The 20,657-nt window shown below is 38.1% G+C and overlaps 1 non-coding gene across 1 annotated transcript; it reads right to left on the reverse strand.

The window, feature by feature from the left end:
- Positions 1-8,732: 8,732 nt before the first annotated feature.
- On the reverse strand, positions 8,733-8,851 carry LOC145418854 (5S ribosomal RNA). The gene has a single exon (XR_013900757.1). It is a non-coding gene; the product is annotated as a 5S ribosomal RNA (ribosomal RNA).
- Positions 8,852-20,657: the final 11,806 nt, after the last annotated feature.

Genomic DNA, 20,657 nt, shown 5'->3' on the forward strand with positions numbered 1-20,657 from the left:
ATACACATACTTACTTCAGTTATCTGCATAACTCAAACACTAAATAATCACCAACAATAAATATTCTACACCGTATATATTCATTCATTTATTATAACATTTATTTACTACCAACGAGTGTTACCATTTATACCTACATAAAATACGTGTTTCATATATACAGCTATACATTATTACATCTACAAAGTAATAAAGAAAATATACCATCACAGTTACTCAGTGAGCAATTAAAAGAACTGTATTAAACATTTATTAATTAAAGCTACCTAGTGGAAACATATAAATTAAGTTACAAGGTAAAAAAAAAAAAAAAAAAAAATGGCCAACACAAATGACGTTAGGAAGAGTGAACATCTTCAACACAAACGTGAAGACAATGATTTCCACACAGTGCTGACACACATATTACTCACGATAGGTACAGGTGAACAACAAGTCAGTGTGTATAGTTAATACTGTATATAGTGTATATATTTTTTATATAAAATAACAAAATATGGGACTATATAATATCATTTTCAATAATATCTGTGCAATATAAACTAAACTTTAAAAAAGTATCCCAAGGAAATTAGCCAGTAATTATGCAGCCATGAACAACATGGAAAAAGCGTACACAAGCGAAGAAAAACAAACTATAGAAAATCAATACATACAAAAAAAAAAAAAAGAAAGAAAGAAAGAAAAGTAAGAACGAAAAAAGAGAAATAGAGTAAGATCACATAACAAACAAATGAAAATAAGTGTAAGTGTTACTACATATGTCAAAATACCACATAAACTACAAACAAAAAAGCAAATTGTTGTCTCCACAAACAAGTGGCATGGCACATCATCACTATCATCGACCGCAGCATATGTTAGGACTTCAATTATTACAATTATGTAACTCCATATTATAATTATGTAACGACAAACGATTACATTATGTTACAGTTGCTACAATTATGTAACTACAAACAATATGTACCAATTTATGTAACAGTTGCATTAACAAGATGTAACTTTTATGTAACTTTAACTACAATTATGTAACTACAAACAATATGTACCAATTTATGTGACAGTTGCATTAACAAGATGTAACTTTTATGTAACTTTAACTACAATAATGTAACTACAAACGATATGTAACAATTATGTAACGACAAACGATTGCATTATGTTACACTTTGCCAATTAACTGTTGCATTAACAAGATGTAACTTTTATGTAACTTTAACTACAATTATAAGGCCAAGACACTTATATAAGGCCAACACAATTATGCATTAACACAATATAAGTCATACAATTATAGCACAATTCTGTATTACCAGTATCATCATACAAGTTAGGTGAAATATTAGACATTACTAAAGTGATAACTCTATGTAATGTATAACCTAGCAGTATTACCATTGCACAATTATATGCGTACGTCTGTTGTACATGCACGTCTTACAAAGTGTTATACAACAACCATTGCATTTATTCAAATATGTATACAACTTGTTTAAAATGTAATATTACTGAATAATCACTATTTACTATGAATAATATATGTATACAATATTCATACAATTATGTTACTTTTACAATATTATGTATTTCACTTAATTAGCTTATAAGTTCATTATAATGTATATAATATGTATTAATATGTTAGGACTATTAACTGTCGATGGTACGCCATTTTCGCGCGGCCGAGCAGTATGTGGGACTACATATTATAATTGCAAATCATAATAGATAGATAGATAAATAGATAGATAGACAGCCCTCTGCGAGCCTGGGAAAAGGAAATGAGGTTTGCAAGTTACACTGAGGAAAGCTGACGACAGCGGCCAGTAAGGAGATGATGCAGTTAGCTGTCAGCAGTCCTCTCGTGAACAAAGATCTAGTCCATCCACGAGGAACACACGTGACACACCCCTGCTACACCAGAATTTAGGAAAGAGAGCTCAGACGGAGGTTAGCTATAGAACAGAGAGGTCGAGAAGGGGACAAGCGATCCTAGAGACAGGTCACGGGAGAAGGGCTTGGCAATTTGAGAGAGAGAGACAGATAACGAGACAGGGAGGTAGCTACCCGGGACTTATACTTCGTTCCGTGTGAGAGACTTGTTAATATTTCCAAGACAAATAAAAATAGTCCCATACTATTCTTTACCTCTCCTGTCACTACATGACAAATGGGAAGCACTACAAGATATAAAAACCGCTCGACCACAAGTCTAAACTATATATGTATAACTCAACTACAACTCAAGCACAAAGAACCACAAAGTATTTTATGACACAGTCATTTATGACAAAATCGGTGCCACCACGTGAAGGCGTCTCATTTCCTGCACCATTAAAGAGAATAAAAAAATAAATAAATAATACACAGACACCCTGGCCTTCAGACTCGATCCTTTTAATATTCTCTCTCTCTCTCTCTCTCTCTCTCTCTCTCTCTCTCTCTGACCTTCGTAACTTCATCTCAAAATTTCGTGAAATTTTAACGAAAGCTTCCCTTGGGCAATTATTTTTCTCTGAGGTCTTAAGATGAGGTGGGGTTGTAATAGTGGGGAGGGGAGGGAAAGGGTTAGGGAAGAAAAGGAGGGAGAGGAACGGGGATAGAAGGGGAAAGAGGAGAGAAACGTAGATGGGTTGGGGAAGGGAGGGGAGGGAAGGTAGAGGGGAAGAGGAAGAGAAGTAAAGGACAGGGAAGAGGAAGAGAAGTAAAGGAGAGGGAAGAGGAAGAGGGTAAAGGAAGAGGAAGAGGAGGAGAGAAGGGAATATATGGGAGAAGAGGAGGGGAAGAGAGAGGAGGGGAGGGGGAAGGAAAGGGAGGGGAGAGACCTGGATGAGATGAGGGGAGAAGGGGAAGGAACGGGAGGGGAGAGACCTGGATGAGATGAGGGGAGATGGGGGAGAGGGATAGGTGGTAGAGGGGTGAGGATGGAGAAAGGGAAATTGGAGAAGAGGGGAGAGAGGGGAAGGGGAAGTTAATGGGTGAGGGAGGGAGAAAGAAGAGAGAGGAAAGTGATTAGAATGGGGAGAGAAGTGAATGAGAGAGAGAGAGAGAGAGAGAGAGAGAGAGAAGAAGGAGAGGTGTAGAGGGATTGGGAATTAAAGAAGTAAGGGGAAGGAAGGAAAAGGGAGATAGGGAGAGGGGGGAAAGGGAGGAATGAGAGGTGGATAGGAAGATGGATTGGGAAAAGAGAGACGAGAGAGGAGAAGAGGAGAGGAAGAGGAAATGGGGAGGGAGGGAGAGGATAGGGGAAGGGAAGGGAAGAGGTAAGAGGACGCTAATCTAAATAATGATATGATCACTCACTATGATGAACACTAATTGACAGGAAAATTGGTTGAAATCTATCATCATCATCATCATCATCATCACTATCTCTTTATCCAAGGAAGAAGGAACCAGAGGCCAGAAGCCAGTAAGATTGTTCCCTCCAAGAAAAAAAAACAAGATAGCCAAATTCAAGATCTTTTCATTTCGTTGTAATCATATCCCAGAATCCCAGTAGTATGAACACACACACACACACACACACACACACACACACACACACACACACACACACACACACACACACACACACACCTCCCGTCCCCCACCTCCCCACACCCAGCCACACCATCCACTCACCTGCTTTAGTTTTTTTTGTTGATGTAATTATTTTCGCTGTCATCCAGAAATCATGCAGCGATCGTAAACCCTGCCGCGGCGCCATTAATTATTTTGGTAATGTGTGAACGTAACTGGAAGACTGGACAGCATTTCATTACTCTTCGCTCACTCTCATTTTCAGGCTGGGATAAGCTTAGTGGAATTATTATTATTTTTATTATTATTATAATTTTTTTCAAGAGGTGGTCATGCTTTCACACTGATGCTGTAGGTCTGCCATTGCTTTGCCTACTGTGTGATTTAATGTTTATTTATTTATTTGTTTGTTTTGAGAGAGAGAGAGAGAGAGAGAGAGAGAGAGAGAGAGAGAGAGGACGGTCTTGGTGTAGCGTTGTTTTGGTTGTCGTTGGTGGTGTAGTTGTGGTTGTTTGTGGTTGTCGTTGTTTGTTACTGTTGAGTGGTGGTGGTGGTGGTGGTGTGGCCCTAAGCCCCCTGTCCTCAGCAGCGATGGAGCACCTGGTCATGATGGAGGACAGACCTGGTAAGAAGGAAAGGAATGATTCTCTCTCCTCTCCTCTCTCCTTCCCTCCTCTTCTCCTATTGTCCTACCTCCTTCCCCCCTCCTTTCTCTTTCCTATCCCTCCTCTCTCCTCCCTATCCCCTCCTCTCTCCTCCCTATCCCTCCTCTCTCCTCCCTATCCCTCCCCTCTCCTCCCTATCCCTCCTCTCTCCTCCCTATCCCCTCCTCTCTCCTTCCTACCCCTCCTCTCTCTTCCCTCTTAGTATGTACACAACAGCGTCTTGACCCTTGGTAGTGACCCCAACTGTTTTGAAGAACTTAGATGTGAAGTAGGATATCTTGCCGGTACGTCTTAGTCAAGTCGGAAGACCGTTTGAGGTATTCACAGCACTCCTAAAGAATGCATGGACAATGTATTTAGAAGCCTCCCAGACCGTAGAGTGAATAACAGATCCAAAAGTGAATAAACAGGCCCATGCACAGTGAATAAGGAAGTCTTTCTATCTATCTATTGCCAGACGCCTTAATACCTTAAGGGGTGGCCACAAACAAATCGCCTCCATGTCGCCTTGTCCCCCACCATTTCACTGCCCTGCTCCCAGCTCACACACCCTTCTCTCATATACCTCTCCACTTCATCCCTCCATCCCATCCTTGGCCTCCCCCCTCCGTCTCCTTCCCTCCACTTAACTCACATACTGTACACTCTCCTCGTTAGTCTCTCGTTAGGAAGTCATGCACAGTTATTCAAACCCCTAGAATCACGGCGTGAATAAACAAGCCTCCAAAACCTGAAAGTGAATAAGAAGGCCATGCATAGTGAATAAAAGAATCATGCACAGTTAATATGTATATAAATCTTCAGAATCACAGAATTAAAGCTACGAAAAAAGAAAAAGAGAAAAAGGAAAATATAGACACCTGATATTAGAAGCTTACAAACCCAGACTAACATCGTAGCCTCCAGAACCAAACAGTGAATGAATAAGCATTGAAGAGTGAATAACAAATGTAGAGCGAATTAAGAACACTCCACAGCCAGTAAGTGCATGAACAAGCAGTGAACAGTGAATAACAGAGCAGTGTACAGTGAATTAAGAACACTCCACAGCCACTAAATGCGTGAACAAGCAGTGAACAGTGAATAACAGAGGAGTGTACAGTGAAATAAGGATACTTCGTAGGCAGATAGTGCATGAACAAGGTCTGCAAAGAGAGTGGCGTGGTTGGTTGAGGTCTGAGGGGACAGTGAGGGTGAGAGTGGGACCGACTGGGTGACTGAAAGGGATTTGCTGGTAGGAAGGCAATGGAAGGGCAGTACTGACGAGATGGAGAGGGAGAGGTGAGGAGAGAAGAGAAGAGAGGTGAGGGGAGGGGGGAATATGGGAGAGGTGAGAGGAAGGAATACGGGAGAGGAGAGGAGAGGAAATAGCAGAGGAGAAAAAGAAGAAGAGAAAATGTGAGAGGAGAGGAGAGGATATGGGAGAGGAGAGGATGGGGAGAAATGGGGAGAGGAGAGGAGGAGGAAGGTGAGAAAATAGGACAGGAGAGGGATGAAGAACGGAGGGAATATAGGAGAGGAGAAAAGGTGGGAGAAGAGGAAGGAGTAAGAAAGGATAGAAAATAGAAGACGAGAGGAAGGAGACGTGAAGTGTGTAAATATATATGAAAAATAATGGGAGAAAAGAGGAGACAGTAAAAGAGAGGAACGGATAAGAAAAGATGAATGAAAGTATGAAGAGATGGAGGGAATGGAAGGGAAGGGGGGAAGGGAAGAGAAGGAAAGGAAAGGAGAGGAAAGCATAGGAAGGGAAGGGAAGGAAAAGGGAGGGAGGGGAAGTGAGGGGAAGGAAAGGTAAGAAAGGAAATTGAGAAGTACAGTGAAAGGAAGTTAAAGGAAAGGAAAGAGATAATTGGGAAGAGAAAGGTAGGGAAGGGAAATGAAAGGAATAAGAAGGAAGAGAAGGGAAAAGAAAGAAAGGATATGAAAGAGAAGTGAAGAGGGGGTGTAAGGAAGGCAAGTGAAAGGAAGGAAGAGGAACGGAAAGGAATGGTAGGGAAATGATTTAGGTGACTGGAGGGCAGTGGAGATGGGGGGAGAGGGAGACCGAGGATGAGATGAAGGGATGAGGTGAGGAGAGGCTTGAGGGAGGGGTGGGTGTGAGTTGGGGAGAGAACAGTCTGATGGAATAGGAGAGGGTGACGTGGAGACGATTCGTTTGTGGCCACCCCTTTCGGGATTGAGGCGTCTGGTTATAAGTAGATGGATAGACAGATAGATAGATAGGCAGAAAGATAGATAGATAGATATAGCTATTTCCAAAGCCTCAGTTATTTCCTCTTTTCTAGGGAAGCAGTTGACATAAAAATGTAACTAGCTTGACCTGTGGCCTTAACTACTGACCTGAAATTGTTTGGTAGTTAGAAGAGAGAGGTAGATAGATAGATAGATAGATGGAGAGAGAGAGAGAGAGAGAGAGAGAGAGAGAGAGAGAGAGAGAGAGAGAGAGATGTAATTCAAAGTTTCGATCATATCCACTTTATCCAACAAGCAGCAGCCAAACAGTTGTAACTTTCTTAACCTTTGCTAAATAAAATTGTCTAAGAAGAAGAAAAAGAAGAAGTGGAAGTGAAAAAGGAAGAGGAAGAGGAGGAGCAGGAAGAAGAGGAAGGAAAAGAGGAAGAAGAAAAGGAAGAGGAGGAGGGGGAGGAGGAAGAAGATGAAGATGAAGAGGATGAAGAAGAAAATTCAGTAACTCAGCGATAATCTCTTTTCCAGGCAGAAAACTCTGAATCTAAAGCATGAAAAAAAAGAAAAAGAAAAAAAGAGCAAGTTAAAAATTTGACAGCTATAACCAGTGATCTTGAAGGTAAAAATAAATAAATAACACCAGTTCCATCTCCACACGAAGTAATTCATTATCATCATCATCACCATCATCATCATCATCATCGTCATCATCATCCTATTTGTCGCCTGAACTGCGTGCCTTAGGTATAATATTTTTCAGCGCATCTCCCGTGTTTACTACATGAAGCATTATCTCTTCTCCTTCTCCTTATTCTCCTTCTCTTTCTTCTCCACCTCTTCCTCCTCCTCCTCCTCCTTCTTCTTCACACCTGCTTTCAGACTTACAACCCTTAACCACTTTTTTTTTTTTTTGGGGGGGGGGGACATCATCTGATCCAACCAATATTTCTCAAAACTCAGTTAATTTTATTTCCCCAGCACACAACTCCTTGGTAATAGAATGTATGATAACCAACATCTCTGAAAATAATGTCTGATGACCTCAAGAATAAGCGAGATGATGATGATGATGATAAAAAAGCAGATGATGATGATATGATGATGATGATGATGATGGTGGTGGTGGTGGTGGTGGTGGTATGTGAAGAAGAAGAAGTAGTAATGGAAGAAGAAGAAGAAGAAATAGAACAAGAAGAAGAAGAAATAGAACAAGAAGAAGAAACAGAACAAGAAGAACAAGAAAAATAAAAGAAGAATAAGATGATGATGAAGAAGAAGAAGTAGAAGAAACAGAAGTGGAAGAGGAAGAAAAGGAAGGGGAAGAGCAGGAGTAGGAGGAGAAGGAGAAGGAAGAAGATGACTGAATATAGTAGTACGATAATAGCAAGGAGAAAAAAAAGAGGGAGAAAAGACTTAACCCCCAAACTGAGCAATATTTCTTTTTCTGCCGTACAACACAGCACACCCTCGCCACACGGTCCACATGCCCACCAATAAAGAAATGACCTGGCTGATCATTCACCTTTGGCTCCCGTCTTGTCTTCCTATTTTTAAACGTGTTGTCGATAGGTTGCCACTTTGCTTTATTTGTGTGTGTGTGTGTGTGTGTGTGTTTACTCAGCATCATTAAATTCTCGTTACTCTCTCTCTCCCTCTCTCTCTCTCTCTCTCTCCCTCTCTCTCTCTCTCTCTCTCTCTCTCATAACGCAGAAATTATCACCGCATACTCACTCTACGCTACCCGACCCGTGATCTCGTTACCCGATAAGGCTTGGAATATTATGGATTCCCTTAACGATTATATTTCTTTTATGTGTCTGACTCTGGGCATAGGTTTTGGAGTCCGTTCCCTGAGGCCCAGCTGTCCTCCCAGGTACTGTACACCTCCATATATCACCACTTCGGCTCTAACACCCTCCGTCCATACTGAATACTGGAAATATGCCTGGTAGTGGGAATGAAGAATCTGCAAGACGTTATAGGAGTTAAGGGGTTGTGAGATGAAGGAGTGAAGGTGCTATAAAGAGAAATGGAGATACATGGAGACATAGATTAGTAGGCAGATAAAATAAGAGAGAGACAAATAGATTAGAGTGAATGAATTAATGAATGAATTAAAAATGAATGAATGAAAGAATAAATTGATTAATAAATACAAATTAATATATATATATATATATATATATATATATATATATATATATATATATATATATATATATATTTATTCATTCATTCATTGCCAGACGCCATGTATCCCAAACGGGGTGGCCAAGGGCTTAGAGTTAATTGTTTTACAGGGAGGCACACTAATCCTCCACCAACCCCACTTGACACGTAGGGAGAACGTTATGCCAACAGCATCTGGTGTTCCCAGGCGGTCACTCATCCAAGTACTAACCAGACCCAACGTTGCTTAACTTCACTGATCGGACGGGAAGCGGTGTACTCAACGTGGTATGGCCGTTATATAGAAAACCTAATGACTGAACTGGAATACATTGGTTGGGATATTGTAGGTTTGAGTGAGATCCACAGAAAAGAAGAAAAAGTAATTCAGCTCGAATACAGCAAACACCTATTTTACTACAGAGGAAGGGAAAATGAAAGCGTTAGTGGTGTAGGATTTCTGATTAACAGAAATCTTGCAGACAACATTGTTAAATTCAGCAGTGTATCTGACAGAGCAACATTGTTAAATTCAGCAGTGTATCTGACAGAGCAACATTTGTTGTTATTGGACTGTGCAAAAAATATACCATGAAGACCAACGTCTCAAAGCCCAGATGAAGAAACAGAAACATTCTCTGATGACATCTCCCAGATTATGGAAAAAGAAAAGACAACATATACTGTACTCATGGGAGACTTCAATGCAAAAGTTGGAAAGTCGAAGAAGGGAGAAGCATGTATGGGAAAATTTGGAGTGGGAGAAAGGAATGAAAGAGGAGAAATGCTGGTAAATTTTACTGAAATGTTTAACATGAGAATAATGAATACATTCTTCCACAAAAGAACAGAGAGAAAGTGGACCTGGAGAAGCCCTAATGGAGAAACAAAGAATGAAATCGACCTCATTATAGCAAATAAGAATAACACAATCACAAATGTCACAGTTATCAACAAAGTAAATATAGGTAGTGATCATAGAATGGTGGGTTGCACAGCCAGATTCAATTTCTGAAGTGAAAGAAAGAAGATTATTAAAGATAAAAAGATATGCCCAATAATAGTAAACGAAAACAAAGCAGCCTTTCAGTTGGAAATAAGGAACAGATTTGAGGCTCTTAAGTAATGCTGAATGTGACATTGATGAGCTGAATGACAGACTAACAAAAGTGCTAAAAGAATCAGCGGAAGTAGTAGGAAAACCTAATACAACCTAAGCCAAGAAATATTCAGAAAAGACACTCGAGCTTATGAAAAACGAAAGGAAAGGAAAGTAAAGACAAAGAAAGACGAAATAGAATGAGCAGAATTAAATAAGCTTATCAACAAAAGAGAAGGAGAAGAAAAAAGAAAGAGAAACATGGATCAGATCAAAGAAATCATCAAAAATGGAAAAACTTTGAACCAGATCCGAAGTAAAATGGCACTAGGAAAGCAACAAATGATATAACTGAAAGAAAGAAACGGTGAAATCATTAAATGCAGAGATAATATGGTGAAGAGAGTTGAAAAATTTTACAAAGAAATATATGCATCAAAGACGGTAGTACCAACAGCTAACTTTTCAGTCGACACAAGTGAAATACCTGAGGTAACACCAGACAAAGTAAATATTTGTCTTAAAAATATAAACAGAGAGATGGCTCCGGGAGAAGATGGAATAGTAACAGATTTACTGTTGGATGCCGGAGTAGAAGTACAAAATAGGCTTGCTCACTTATTTACCCATTGCATAAAACAGAAGAAAATTCACAAAACATGGTGTAATGTAATAGTTATTTTACTCTACAAAAAAGATGACTCAAAAGATCTTAGTAACTATCGACCCATTAGCTTATTATCAGTCATTTACAAACTCTTCACTAAAGTCCTTACGAACAGAATAACAACAATTTTGGAGGAAAACCAACCTCGTGAACAGGCAGGATTCCGAAGCGGGTATTCGACCACTGATCATCTACACACAATGAATCAGCTAATTGAGAAAATTATTGAATATAATAAACCATTGTGAATTGGTTTTGTTGATTACGAAAAGGCTTTTGATTCAGTGGAGCACATAGCAATTATAAATTCTTTGCGAGAACAAGGAGTGAATGAGAACATTGTAAAACTGCTCGAAAATATATATAAAGAGGGAACTGCTATAGTTAAATTACTTAAGGACTCGGAAAAAATTAAGATTGAGAAGGGCGTGCGTCAGGGAGATACAATTTCACCAAAATTATTTACAGAATGCCTAGATAGTATTTTCAGAAAGCTAGACTGGGAAAACAAAGGAGTGAACATTGATGGAGAAAAGCTAAACCATTTAAGATTTGCAGATGACATTGTCCTAATCTCAGAAGCAGCGGAGGCAATGCAAGAAATGTTAAATGACCTGAACAGAGAAAGTCTGAAAGTAGGACTGAAGATGAACCGGAGTAAAACTAAAGTAATGTTTAACCCACAGACACCAAAGAGCGTCATCAGAATAAGCGATGAAATTCTTGAAGAAGTTGAGGAGTTCAACTACTTGGGACAGGTACTAAAATTAACGAAAGATCATGATAGCGAAATAAAAAGATGCATTACAATTGGATGGAACGCTTTCGGTAAACATAGAGACATTATGAAAAGTAGCTTGCCAGTTTGTATGAAACGAAAAGTATATAACGAATGTATAATTCCAGCTATGACGTATGGTTGTGAGACTTGGAAACTGACAAAATCAATGGAAAATAAGTTAATCCGTTCTCAGAGAGCAATGGAAAGGTCAGTGTTGGGAATATCTTTAAGAGACAGGAAAAGATCAACTTGGGTGAGAGAGCAGACTAAAGTCAAAGATATTGTAGAAGTTATAAAAGAACAGAAATGGGCGTGGGCAGGCCATATAGCAAGAATACGGGATAACCGATGGAGCAAGAGGCTGACTGACTGGACACCAAGAGAATGTAAGCGTAGCAGAAAAAGGCCAGACAGGAGATGGAGAGATGAGATAGAGAAATTTGCGGGGAAAACGTGGCAAAGATTGGCTCAGTCAAGGAATTCGTGGAAAAGGTTGGGGGAGGCCTTTGTTCAGCAGTGGACTAGTTATGGCTGATGATGATGATGATGATGATATAGATAGATGGAGATAGATAGATAGATATAGATATAGATAAATATAGATAGATAGATAGATATAGATATAGATATTTATAGATAGATAGACAGATGGATAGATAGATAGATAGATAGATAGATCTATATATAGATATATATAGATATATATAGATATAGATATAGATAGATAGATAGATATATAGTGTTATATATATATATATATATATATATATATATATATATATATATATATATATATATAGACAGGTAGATTGGTAAATAAAAATGAATATATACAATAAAATATATGAATGAGTGAATAAATAAATAAATTAATAATAAAAATGAATAAAATATGAATAGAATAAATAGCTCATTAAAAAAATGTTAGGGAGCCTCCAAAGACCACGGAGAACATGACTACCGCGAAATCACCTGTGAGATTTGTGTTCCTGCAAGAAAAAAATGAAGGAAAAAAAAAGATTTTTAATTATACCGCCCCACCGAAAAAAAATAAATAAGAAAATAGTACGATAATAATCCAGGTGAGTTTTTTCTCCTTTGGAAAGTAATCATGAATGAAAATAATTGAAAATAAGTGAAAAATGGAATCAATGAAAAACAGAAAACAAAAATGGAACAACTGAAAAATGGAAAAAATCAGGAAATTGGAATGAACTGAAATTAGAAAAAAATAGTTGAAAAAATAGAGAACAGAATAAACGAAAGACAGAAAAAATACATAATTAAGAAAAATAGAAAATGGAGTGAATGAAAAACAGAAAAAACATAAATGAGAAAATACGGAAAATCTGAGGAAATGAAAAACAGAAAAAAATAGAAAATTTATTAAATGAAAAAAAAAAAACATGAGAAAAAAAAAAACTGAATAAGTGAAAGCTCGGTGTAGCGCTGCTCTCGGGTGTCTTCCCTTTCCTCTCCTCCCTCCTTTCCTTCCTTCCTCATCTTTCTTTACATCATTCTTTCCTGTTCCTTCTACCTGTGGGTGACTACACTGAGTGACAAGCCGAATGATTTCTTGTGCACCAGGAGACCATTTACCACGATGGGTGGTAATCAAATAACCAAATTATGGTGCCAGGTGGTTTAGTGGGTAATCATTGCGCTCCAATTGGATTGAGCTGGTGAAGGTTTATATCCAAAGGGTGGTTGGGGTTATTGCTCACGTAATGCCACTCAGGGATGAGTGAGGCTGGTGACTGTCATCTTAAATGTCAAGACCAACTTGCCTATCCCCGGGCTTCAACGATCCTCATGGAGCAACGTAGGATTGGATGAAGGATGGATGGATGAAAAACAGAAAAAACGTGAGAGAAATAAAGAATAAATGAAAAACAGGAAAACATTATTGAAAGAAAATCGAAAAATAGAATAAAGGACGAAGAGAAAAAACAATTTAAAAGGAAAAAAGGAAGAAAGGAAAAACAGAAAAAGATAATTTAAAAAAGAAAAACTGAATAATTGAAACATTAAACATAATTGAAAAATAGAAAAATGGAATAAATGAGAAAAAAAAGCTTAAAAAATTAAAAATAGAATAATTGGAAAACAGAAAAAAAAGTAATTAATATAAGAAAAATGCACTAAATGAAACAAAAAGCGTAACTGAGAAAAATATCCAAAGTAATAAACGGGAAACAAATAACAATTAGAAAATGAATAATGAATGAATGAAAAACAGACAAAAAACATAATTAAAAAAAGCAAAATGCAATAAATGGAACAAAAAACATAACTTAAAAGAATAGAAAAATGAAGTAAATAAGCAAAAAACATGATTAAAAAATGAAACATGAATAAAAAAGTCCGAATTGAATTTCTACCAATTAATTTCGAATACGAAGCCCCTCTAAGCTGCATAAAATTGTCTGCAGATATCAGTTTACAATTAAAAAAAACAATCTTGTTGAAAAGATTAAACCATTCGCTCTTACGATTTTTTTTTTCTTCTTTACTTTATCCTTCTACCTTCAGACGATTTTTTTTTCAGCTGAGGGGAGAGAGAGAGAACTATAAGGGTTTCTCTCTCTCTCTCTCTCTCTCTCTCTCTCTCTCTCGGCTAAAAAGTTCAGTCACGCAGCGTCACTCATAATTTTACCCCTAGCATCTAATTAACTCAGAAATTACCGCCAAATCTCTCTCTCTCTCTCTCTCTCTCTCTCTCTCTCTCTCTCTCTCTCTTTCTCTCTCTCTCTCTCTCTCTCTCTCTATCTCTCTCTCTCTCTCTCTCTCTCATAACGCAGAAATTATCACCTCATACTCACTTTACGCTACCCGACCCGTGATTTCGTTACACAATAAGGCTTGAAATATTATGGACTCGCTTAATGATGATTTTTATTTTTTCATGTGTCTGACTCTGGACATAGGTTTTGGAGTCCGTTCCCTGAGGCCCAGCAGTCCTCCCAGGTACTATACACCTCCACATGTCACCACTTAGGCGATAACATCCACCGTCCATACTGAACACTGGAAATATGCCCGGTAGTGGGAATGAAGAATATGCAAGACGTTATAGGGGTGAAGGGGTCGTGAGATGAAGGGGTTAAGGTGCTATAGGGAGAAATGGAGGTACATGGAGATAAAAATTAGTAGACAGATAAGTAAAATAGATAGATAGATAAGAGTGAATGAATGAAATAAAAATGAATGAATAAATGAATGGCTAAATAAGTAAATGATTAAATATGAATAAATGGATGAACGTCTAAACAATAAATGGATTAAAATTAATGGAAATGAATAAATGAATAAATAAATGTATAAAGTAAATAGAAAGGTAGATAGAGAAGTAAATAAGAATGAATATATATACATAAAAATATAATGAATGAATATACAAAATAAATAAATAGAAATTAATAAATAAATAAATAGAAAAAATCGCAGAGGAACAGGTGTTAGGGAGCCTCCGAAGGCCACGGAGAACTACTGCGAAAACACCTGAGATTTGTGTTCCCGTAAAAAAAAAAACGAAGGAAGTAAAGGAAAATTTTCAGATATGTCGTCCCACTGGAAACATAATTCAGAAAATGAAAAGATAATAATTCAAAGGATTTTTTTTTTTTTTGCATTGGAAATTAATTATGAATAGAAATAACTGAAAAAATGAAAAAAATAGAATAAATGAAAAACAGAGCAAACAGAAATTGAAAAATGGAAAAAATGGAAAATCGGAATAAGTGAAAGAGAAAAAACATAGTTTGAAAAAATAGAAAATGGAATAAACGAAAAAGAGAAAAAAACATAATTAAGAAATTCGATAATAGAACAAATAAAAAAACAAAAAAGTAATTAAAAAGTAGAAAATTTTGGATAAATAACAACAGAAAAACATAAGTAAAAAAATAAACGAAAAACAAAAAAGTTAATTAAAAATAAAACGAGAAATGAAACAAATGAAAAGTAGAACAAGCATAATATAAGGAAAAATTTACAAACGAAATAAATGAAGCAGAGAAATAAACGTAACTGGAAAAAAATCAAGAAAAATGAAAAAAAGGAAAAACAAAAGAGAACTAAAAAACGAAAAATGGAATAAATGAAAAACAGATCAAAAGATAATTTAAAAAAAAAATGGAATAAATGAAAAACGAGTAAAAAAGTGGAAAAAGGGAATAAATGAGAAACGGAAGAAATATGAAAATATGAAAAATAAAATAAATGAAAAGTTGAAAAATAAGTGATTAAAAAAGGAAAAAATTAATAAGTGAAACAAAAAACAAGACTGAAAAAAATAGAAAACTTGAGTAAATGAAAAACAAAACAGAATTAAGATGACAACTGGAAAAAATGAAAAAAGTCTGAACTGAATTTCTTCTTTTTAATTTCGACGACCAAGCCCCTTTAAGTTGAACAAAATTGTCTGGTGGTATTCATTGACAAGGAAAAAAATTCTTGTTGAAAATATTAAACCATTCACTCACATGATGTATTATTTTTTTATTTATTCTTCCTACCTTCGGACGATTTTATTCAGCTGAGGGGAAAGAGAGAGAACATGAAGGCTTGGATATGCTCTCTCTCTCTCTCTCTCTCTCTCTCTCTCTCTCCCCCACTAATTCTCATCCACTAACTTAATTCAACTCGAGTTAAACTTTATGCACTTTTACCGTTTCCCTCTTTGTCTGTTTTTCCGTTTTCTCTCTATCTGTCTGTCTGTCTGTCTATCCAGTGTATCTGTCTGTGCAGGGGCGTAGCCAGAATTTTTGGTTTGGGGGGGGGGCTGAATTTTGGTTTTCATTACGTTGTTAGGTACAGCTGCTTGGAAAGTATTAATATACTACGTAGATTAATATAAGATATTGGTGTTAAGTAGTATAAACATAAACATAAACATAAACATAGTAATAATAATAATAATAATAATAATAATAATAATAATGACTCAGTATATTCATTTTGATAGGGAGACGGGGTTCCTGTCCCCCGCCTCCCTCCGGGTGCGTCCAAGTATCTTAGTATATTGTTTATCTCTGTCCTTCTGTCTATCTATCTACAGTATCTGTCAGTTCCTGTTTTTTCGATTGTCTGTATGTCTGTCTGCCTTTCTGTCTATCCATCAGTTGTAATGTGTATGTCTGAGTCTGTCTGTTCTTATCTATATATCTGTCTGTGTACCTGTCTGTCTTTATCTGCAGAGACAGGCAGATAGATAAAGACAGCTGGATAGATAAATATAAAGACACCTGTGTGTGCAAGTCTATTTATCTCTATTTATCTACCTGGCTGCTTATCTGAGTATGCTGTTTTTCTGTTTATCTATCTGTCTTTCTGTCTATCTGTACATCTATCCATCTTTCGGTCTCACTCCACTTCACTCCTACCTCCCTACCCATTTTTTTTTTTTTTTTTTAATAACAGAACGGAGGAAGGAAAAACAAATGGAAAAAAAAAATAATGATCCATACACCAGATTACTGGTGTCCTCTGTTCATAAAATATCTGTAACAGTTAGACTTGAACAGTTGGGGGTTGAAATTTGGAGGAAAACAACTCTGGGGAAGCGAGTTCCAGAGAGATGCAGTTCGGGGAATGAAAGAATTCTGATAGGCAGAAGTTCTGCAATATGGTTGAGTGACATTCCAGTCATGAGCGCTACCAGATGCCCATGTAGCACGAGGGAAGGCATGGAGAGGTGGCATCATGGACGCAACTTCGTCTGAGCATTTGCCCAAAAAATATCTGTAAAATAATGCAAGGGAGGCAACATTCCTTCTTACTTGCAGGGGAGGTAGTTTATATGTAATGGCAAGGTTGTTAATGATTCTAACAGCTTTATTCTGAATTTTGTCTAGTTGTCTTAATGCAACCTCTCCACAACCATTCCACAAGGGTGAGCAATATTCAAGCTGAGAGCGCACATGACTCTTATAAATTATAGCTAACTGCTCATCGGCGAAGAAGTTACGGACTCTGTACAATAATTCAAGTTTCTTTGAGGCGGTTTTAGCAAGTGATCTGACATGAGAGGTCCAGCTGAGGGCAGTGTTAAGTGAGACACCAAGAATTTCAATACTTTTGGAGATGGGAATATTAGTAGCACTGAAGGTAATGTACGAATCTGGCAATATCTGTCTATTAGTAAACTGTATATATTTAGTTTTACTAGCATTAAAAGAGACAATGTTGTTTTGTCCCCATTCACTGATTGTAGCTAGATCTTGATTTATGGAGATGGCTGTACTGAGTTGAGAGGTAGAGATATTGGACTTTGTAAATGGATGTCTGAGTGTGAATGAACTATGTAGTGTTGAGTCATCTGAATATGAGTGAACGGGATTGTGAGTGATAGATAAGAGATCATTAATATGAACCAGAAATAGGGTTGGCGCCAGAACTGATCCCTGCGGCATGCTGGCGTTAATTGAGTGGAAATTCGAATATACATCATCTACTTCTACTCTTATTTTCCTGTCACTAAGATAAGAAGAAATCAAAGGAACAAAAGACGTTAGTCCATAGCATGGGAGTCTGGACAGGAAGGAACGGTGCCATACTCTGTCGAAAGCTTTAGAGATATCAAGAGCTACTGCATGAGTTTCTCAAAAAAGATCAATTGATTGATGGATGGTATGAGTTAAGAGATTGAGTATGTCGATGGTGGATCTTTCTTGGCGAAAACCGTATTGTCTATCACTAATTAAGTTGTTGGATTCAAGATGTTTAACAATATGCTTATTAATTAAAGTTTCAAATACCTTACCAAGAGAAGATGTGACAGCTATTGATCTGTAATTGGAGGGGTCAGACGAACTTCCTTTCTTCGGAACTGGGTGGATATTGGCTTCTTTCCATGAATTTGGGAATAAAGAAGTACGTATGCATAGTCTGAATAATTTGGCTAGGACAGAGGCAGGTTCAGGGGAACACTTTTTCAAAACAATTGGCGGAATTCCATCTGGGCCTGGAGCTTTGTTGGTAGGTAAATTGTCTAGGATGGATTTAACGAATCTTGTCTGTATTTTAAGTGGGGCAATTCCGGGAGAATCAAGTTCCAGTACTGAGACATTCTGGCTGGTATCATCTATGGTAGAGTTTCTTGCAAAGGTACTAGCAAAGATATCTATGTCTGTCTATATCTGTCCGTCTATCCATCCATCCATCCGTCACATTATCTCCATTTCACACCTACCTACATACCTACTCATCAGCATATCTATCTGTTCTATAAATCCATCCATCCATCCAACCCTCCAACCATTCAGCCATCTAACCATCCATCCAATCATCCATCCATCCATCCAGTCACCCATCCTTCCATCCATCCATTCCTCCATCCATCGATCCATCCATCCATCCATTCATTCATTCATTCATTCATTCATCCATCCATCCATCCGTCCATCCATCCATCCATCCATCCATCCCTCTCTCGCCTTCCATCTCCATTTCACTCCTTACGTGCCAGTTATGCGACTTTCTTCAATTCCTTCACTGCCAGTCAAGAGTTTTACGGCTAATATTATTTTTACAACAATTTTACACTCGCGAAAATGTGTAAGAAAAGTTTGATGATGAAATATGGGAAAATGCGAAACGCCAAAAATATTTCCCTCCAACAAAATGTGCAATGTTGGTACTACCCTTTTATGTACACACTTCACTGTGTGTGTGTGTGTGTGATAGAGAGAGAGAGAGAGAGAGAGAGAGAGAGAGAGAGAGAGAGAGAGAGAATTTTACGTCCATACTTCATTTTAACTCTACATTGTGTGTGTGTGTGTGTGTGTGTGTGTGTGTGTGTGTGTGTGTGTGCCCAGCTGTAGGCATAGTCTTAAAAGTCCCTTCCCTGTGACCCCAGCAGTCCTCACACGTGCCTTAAACCGTCACATATCACCACTTGGGCACCAATACCCACAGCCCGTACTGACAACATTCAAGGGCTGTTTATTAAGGACTGCTGTAGTGGTATGGGGGTGTAATCTTTCACTTGTCGGTGGATTATGTTAAAGATTAGTAATTTTTCGACCACTACCATTATCACTACACACGACCACTACCATTATCACTACACACGACCACTACCATTATCACTACACACGACCACTAGCACTATTACTACACACGATAGGGAGAGGGGGTTCGTGTCCCCCACCCCCCTCCGGGTGCGCCTAAGTAGCTGAGTTTATTGTTTATCTGTCTGTCTGTCTGTCTGTCCATCAGCCCATCTATCTATCTGTCTATCAGATCCTGTTTTTTCGACTGCCTGTATGTCTGTCTGCCTGTCTGTGTATCCATCAGTTGTAATCTGTATGTCTGAGTCTGTCTCTCTCTGCCTGTCTACAGTATATATCTGTCTCTGTACCTGTCTGTCTTTATCTGCAGAGACAGGCAGATAGATAAAGACAGCTGGATAGATAAAAGACAGCTGGATAGATAAAAGACAGCTGGATAGATAAAGACAGCTGGATAGATAAATATAAATACACCTGTGTCAGCAAGTCTATCTCCATTTATCTATCCGGCTATTTATCTGAGTATGCTATTTTTCAATCTACCTATCTATCTTTCTGTCTATCTGCGTATCTGTCCATCTCTCGGTCTCTCTCCACTTCACACCTACTTCCCTACCCATCTATCTCCATATCTATCTATATCTGTCTGTCTATCCATCCAGCCAGCCGTCACGTTGTCCCCATTTCACTCCCACCTACATACCTACCCACTCATCTGCATATCTATCTGTTCTATAAATCCATCCATCCATTCATCCATATCTCTCCTTCCGTCCATCCATTCTTCCATATCTCTCCTTCCGTCCATCCATTCATCCATCCATCCATTCATCCCTATCTCTCCTTCCGTCCATCCATTCATCCATCCATCCATCCGTCCATCCATCCATCCATCCATCCATCCATCCATTCATCCCTATCTCTCCTTCCGTCCATCTATTCATCCATCCATCCATCCATCCATCCATCCTTCCATTCATCCATCCATCCATCCATCCATCCACCCATCCGTCCTTCCATCCGTCCTTCCATCCATCCTTCCATCCATCCATCCATCCATCCATCCAACCTTCCAACCATCCATCCATCCGTCCATCCATCCATTCATTCATTCATTCATTCATCCATCCATCCATCCATCCATCCATCCATCTAGTCATTCATCCATCTCTCTCCTTCCATCTCCCCTTCACTCAATCCTAAGTATCAATTATGCGACTTTCTTCAATTCCTTCACTGCCAGTCAAGAGTTTTACGGCTAATATTATTTTTACAACAATTTTACACTCGCGAAAATGTGTAAGAAAAGTTTGATGATGAAATATGGGAAAATGCGAAACGCCAAAAATATTTCCCTCCAACAAAATGTGCAATGTTGGTACTACCCTTTTATGTACACACTTCACTGTGTGTGTGTGTGTGTGTGTGTGTGTGTGTGTGAGAGAGAGAGAGAGAGAGAGAGAGAGAGAGAATTTTACGTCCACACTTCATTCTAAGTCTACATTGTGCATTGTGTGTGGAGGGGGGGGGGAGAAAGAGTAGCCTTCAC

The sequence above is a fragment of the Coenobita brevimanus genome, chromosome 116, assembly GCF_032717465.1.
Source record: "Coenobita brevimanus isolate Jiangsu-jjx chromosome 116, ASM3271746v2, whole genome shotgun sequence".
NCBI lineage: Eukaryota > Metazoa > Arthropoda > Malacostraca > Decapoda > Coenobitidae > Coenobita > Coenobita brevimanus.